Source organism: Phascolarctos cinereus, unplaced genomic scaffold (assembly GCF_003287225.1).
Source record: "Phascolarctos cinereus isolate Bilbo 61053 unplaced genomic scaffold, phaCin_HiC Scaffold_5;HRSCAF=322, whole genome shotgun sequence".
NCBI lineage: Eukaryota > Metazoa > Chordata > Mammalia > Diprotodontia > Phascolarctidae > Phascolarctos > Phascolarctos cinereus.
Window position 1 is genome coordinate 192670066 of NW_027555958.1, and position 5962 is coordinate 192676027.

Below are 5962 nucleotides of genomic sequence, written 5' to 3' on the forward strand. Positions count from 1 at the left end.
ACAGAACAAGAGATTTTTGTGATGGTGTTGATTTCATAAATCTGAGTTAACAATCTAGGCATAGAAAATCTGGAAATTCTAAAACTGAAAAAAGAATAAGGTAATGAAAAATAAATGGAAAATCAATAAATAGATATAATTTAGTATTACGTGTCCATGTCTCATTGACTCTTTCTTTTTCTCTTTCTGTTGCTGTCTCTTCAACCCCCACCTACTTCCAAAAGGATTTGGAATGACTCACCAAAAAAAAAAAGTGATCAGGCAGGATCTTTCATAATTTGTGAAGCAAAAATTTAAAAACATTTTGTAAAAAAAATTCCTCTAACTTTTTTTTTATATTGCAATGTTTATATTATTTAGTTGTCAGTAGACGACTATTTAGCATGCCTAGGTGAAAAATCTAATGTCTTGACTGGAGCTCAATATACTTGCTGAATAATAAACTGAATAATAAATTAAAATAAAAGGATAAGATTTAGGTTTCAGCAGGAGAAGCAGCAGTGTATCATAAGTAGTTTTTAAAAAAAATTCACTTATTTCCTATAGGGTTTTAGGCATGATTTATTATATATGCAAACATAATTTCTGCCATCATAGAACCTACATACTAAGTAAGATACAAATGGAAGACATATTTTAGGTGAGAAAAGGAGCTCCTCTGGATTCAGGAGGACCTGATTTCAAATCTGGCCTCAGACACATAACACTTACTAGCTGTGTGACCCTGGGCAAGTCACTTAACCCCATTGCCTAGCCAAAAAAAAAAGAATGAAAGAAAGAAAGAAAATGATCTCCTAAACTCTTTGATTCACGTATTAATCCCAAAGTTTATAGGACACATAACATGTTATACATAACATGTCATATAACACCTCATAGTTTTCAGTGTGCTTCCCCACACATTATCTCATTACTTGGCAGTCATAAAGTGTTCTATGTATTTAGCTTAGTATCTGCAAAATGTTCTTCATTCCAATGGCCATTGGAACAACTGTTGGTTAGCACATTTCCTTTACTTTGTATTTTTAAAATAACTTTTATTTTATTAAAAATAATTTAAGCAAAATAATAAAATAAAATCCAATTGTTTGTAATTTTAGAAAGAAATCCACACACATATGTGTATAAATTTATATATGGATAGATTATAAACTTTCAAAAAGTCACCTTTTTGTTCAAGATTGCATTCCAAACTATTTTCTGCCTCTATTTCTGAGTTTTCTTTTTAAATTATTTTTCTGCCTTAAACAAATAATTAGATGTTTATTTTAAAAAAATATTATGGTCACTAAGCATGTTGTTCTAATTTTCCTTTCTTTGCTCTTCATTAATTTTATGTGTATGCATGATTTTGGTTAGGACCTGTAATTTCATGAGCATGATGAACTCCTGGGTCAGTGAGATATTAAGAAGATAAGTGACTTGGCCAGTGTCACACAGCCAGTAGACATTGTGGGTTGGACTCAAATCCAGATCTTACTGACTTCAAAGCCAGTTCTTTGTCCACTACACCAACATGCCTCTATTTTGCTTATATGTATGTATATATGGCAGCTAGGTGGCACTGTGGATAAAAACGACCTGGAGGCAGAATGGCTCCTCTTTCTGAGTTCAAATACAACCTCAGACATTTACTATCTGTGTGACCCTGGACAAGTCATTTAACCCTGTTTATCTCAATTTCCTCATCTGTAAAATCAGCTGGAAAAGTAAATAGCAAACTACTCCAGTATCTTTGTCAAGGAAACCCCAAATGGGGTCACAAAGAGTTGAATGTGACTGAATTGACCTACAAGTCACAGATGCTAGTGTCACTATGTATTTGTTGCATATCTTTATGGATACTGTGTGGTTTAACAGATCAGGTATCTGACTCCTGATCGGAAGATTGAGGGTTATAGTCCCTTTGTGGTCAAATTGTTGGGACAGCTAGGTGGCATAGTAGAAAGAATACTGGGCCTTGGGTCAGGAAGACCTGAGTTTAAATCCAGCCTCAGACACTTACTAGCTGTGTGGTCTTGGGCAGGTCACTTAACCCTGTTTGCCTCAGTTTCCCCCTCTGTAAAATGATCTGGAGAAAGAAAAGGCAAAGCACTCTAATATCTTTGCCAAGAAAACCCCAAGCGGGGTCATGAAAAGTCAGACACGATTAAGTGAAACAACAACAAAGTACATATTTTTTATTTTCATAGCTGTCATTTTTATGGTGTTGCAATATTCTATTACACCGATAAACATCAATTTATTCAGCTGTTCTCCAATCATATCAGATATTCTTACTGACACATTGTGGGATTTTTTTTTGGTTTTACATTTCTATGTTATTCTTGGTGTTTAATCACAGATCATAAGAACAATTTAATCTATCTGAATAGTGCATCACATGCAATCCTTTAACTATTTTCATATTGTCTGCTGGTGGCACATTAAAAGGCTTTAGAATTTCAGATCTTTCTGGACATCCCGGAGTGTATCTGTGCTCTTATTTAAATATTGTTCCTCCTCAGAATTCGGAGTCAGCTTCACTATATCGATGATATTATTATGCCCAAAGATACAAAGGACACTAAGGAAGACTTCATTTATTCCATAGAGATCCTTGATCATGGTGCAAACTAAATGCACTCTTCCAGTATTCTTCATCATAGTTCTTACCAAATATACCATAGACAGGCTAATAGCCTTCAGTTTAATAACCTTATAAGTACTTTCAACCACCTGTCTATGAACAGTTTTCAAGTGCTCCTCGTCTCCATCAGTTCCTAAACTGGGGTGCAGATTTTTCAGGAAACACCAGCAATATTCACTCCACTCCATAAAGGCACAGTAGAATTGTCATGCTCCCCAATAATCTAACCATAACAGCTTATTGGATTGACACCTAGCCAATTAGGTGTCAATTTCCCAATTAGGAAATGGAAATGGGGAGAGTCCAGATTTGTTCCACTTCCAATAACACAGTTTTTGGGCAAGCCACTCAGCTTCCAGGTGATATATGTCAGAATGTCCATTGGATTAGAAACAACAAGCAGTTTGTAGTTAGGACTATTGTTTACAATATCAGAAATAGTTATTTTCAAGATGTTCTCATTACACTGAACCAAATTCAGGCAAATTTCCCCCCCTGCTGGCATGCATCTGCAATGACAACTACTATCTTGACTGATACTCTCGAGTCTTTGACAGAGACAGTCTTTGGGGTACTAAAGAAAAGGCTGCCATGTTGGAGACCCATCATCTCTCCCTTCAGTTTGTCTTCTGTGACATCAATAAGAAAGAGTTCATCGGTTAAGTACTTCATTAATATGCTGATGGCACATGCTATGCCAATTGCACCACACCCAAGAATAGTGACCTTATTTGGAGCATACCACTCTTTTAAAAGATTCTCATCTAGCGTTTCTTTGATGCCATTTTGGAAGTCCTTGGGGCTTTTCTCCCTGATACTTGGGAGATACATTGATACATTGTTTAGGCACAGCAGACAAACTCTCAGCATACTCCAGATTGAATTTCCCACAATGGATAATCCCTGAAAACAGTTAAGCAATACAAAAAGCTATTGTGAGTGATAGTAATGCAAACTTACACTCCATAGTTTCACATTTGTTAAGAGAAAGGATGGTTGTATGCTTTATAGATTCAATTATGTCACTCTTGCCATTCTTGCTATAAACAAAACCTGAAGGAAGAAGGAAGCTTCAGTTAAAGAAAGGATGGGATACAGATACTCCTTGGAGAGGCAAGGCAACAATATTCTACTTTCCTCCTGGCTTACTCTTTTGTTTGTTACACCTCTACATTGTCTGAGCACTCCAATCTCTCAACACTTCCCTTTTATGTGTTTTCTTCCTCCAATAGAACTAAACTTCTTGATGATAAGAACCATCTTGTTTTCTTTTTTTGTGTCAGTGGTTAGCACAATGCCTGGCACACTGACATTAATAAATATGCTATCTGTATGTTTTTTCATTAGTACCAATTTTGTATAATGTTTTTGACCAGAGTTTGTTTGCAGTTTAAAATTGTTTTCATTACTATGGTTGTTATAAATATCATTACCATGGCTCTTTGTTCTTCTCTACCCCCTCCCCCCAAATCTTCTAAGCCCTAGTAACAAATATGTGTAACCAAGCAAAAAAAAAATTCCTATTGGTCATGTTTAAGAAAAAGTCTTATTCTTCACCCCAGTCCAGCACCTCCTTCTCAGGAGAAGGGTAGCATGCTTCATTATTGATCCCTTGGAATCATGGCTGGTTATTGCATTGGTAAGAATTATTAAGTGTTTCAAAGTTGTTTTTCTTTATCATATTGTTGTTAATGCAGAAGTTATTCTTTTTCTGCTCACTTCAATCTGCATCAGATCATATAAATCTTCCAAGGTTTCACTGAAACTATTTCATCATTTTTTAATGGCACAGTAATATTCTACTTCATTCATGTAGTTCAGCCATTTCCCATTTACAGGCACCCCTATTTTCTATTTCTTGTTAGTACAAAAAGAGCTACTATAAAATTTTTTATATATTTTGTTCCTTTCTTTTTTTCTTTGATGTCATTAGGTTATAGACCTAGTAGTGGTATTGGGTCAAGGAATGTTCACAGTTTAATAACTTTTGGGGCATAGCTCCAAATTTCTTTCCAGTAAGCTGGAACATTTCTTGTCCATTTCTGTTATTTCAAACAATGCATTAATATTCCTGTTTTCCTTTAACCCTTCCAGTATTTTTAATTTTTTTTCTTTTGCCAACTTTGCCAATTTGATGGGTATAAGGTAGAATATTGGAGATTCTTTCATTTGAATTTCACTGATTTGGAGAATTTTTAAATATTTCAATTGTTAATTTGGATTTCTTTCTTTAAAAACTTCCTGTTCATATCCTTTGACCATTTATCAATTGGGGGAACTTGAATTAGTTCCTTATAGATTTTAGAAACAAGAACTTTTATCAGTGAAATTTGCTGCAGATATTTTTCCTCAGTTCCTGATTCCTTTCTAATTTTAGCTACTGTGAATGTTTCTGTAAACAAAAACAAAAACTTTTAAATTTTATGTAATTAAAATTGTCCATTTTATCCTCTGTGATCCTCTCTATTCTCTGCTTTGCCATGAACTCTTCCCTTACCCATAGATCTGGAAGGCAATTTCTTGCTCCCACCTCTAATTTGTTTAGTATGCCACCCTTTATTTCTAAATTATGCACTTATTTGGAGTTTATCTAGGCGTATGGTGTGAGAAGGGTAGCTAGGTGACTCAGTGGATAAAGCACTGAGCTTGGAGTCAAGAAGACTTATCTTTATGAGTTGAAATCTGGCCTCAGACTCTTACCAGTTGTACGATCCTGGGCAAGTGACTTAACCCTGTTCACCTCAGTTCCCCATCTGTAAAATGAGCTGGAGAAGGAAAAGGCATACAACTCCAGTAACTTTTCCAAGAAAACCCCAAATGCGGTCACGAAGACTTGGATATGACTGAAATGACTGAACAACAACAACGTGGTGTGAGATGTTGGTCTATGTCTGGTTTTTAATAGGCTTTTTTGAATTTTCATAGTTTTTGTTGAATAGTAAGTTCTTATCCTAGTATCTAGGGGTCTTTGGTTTTTATCAGGCACTGTATATTGTTATTTGCTTCTTTATGCTATGTACCTAATATGTTCCACTAATAAACATCTTTATTTCTTCACCAATATTTAATGATTTTAATGAGTGTTGCTTTTTTTTTCTTGTGGAGAGGATTATTTATTTTTGAAGGTAGAGATCTTTAAATATTTAAGTTTAAAAAAAGAGTCCTTGTGCCAATATGCATCACTCTGTGTATTTTTAGGGACTGGCAACTATCAGAAATGTAAAATGATACAGTGTTAATTTTTAATAAATCTTCCTGGAATAAATACAATGACTCATTCATGGAGGATAACTGTTTCTTTCACTTATGAGAGACCTTGACAATATATGTTTA

At 34.8% G+C, this 5962-nt stretch overlaps 1 pseudogene; it reads right to left on the reverse strand.

Annotated features, from left to right (window-relative positions):
- Nucleotides 1-2436: 2436 nt before the first annotated feature.
- Nucleotides 2437-3406, reverse strand: LOC110217701 (L-lactate dehydrogenase A chain pseudogene; annotated as a pseudogene).
- Between the last annotated feature and the right edge of the window lie 2556 nt (nucleotides 3407-5962).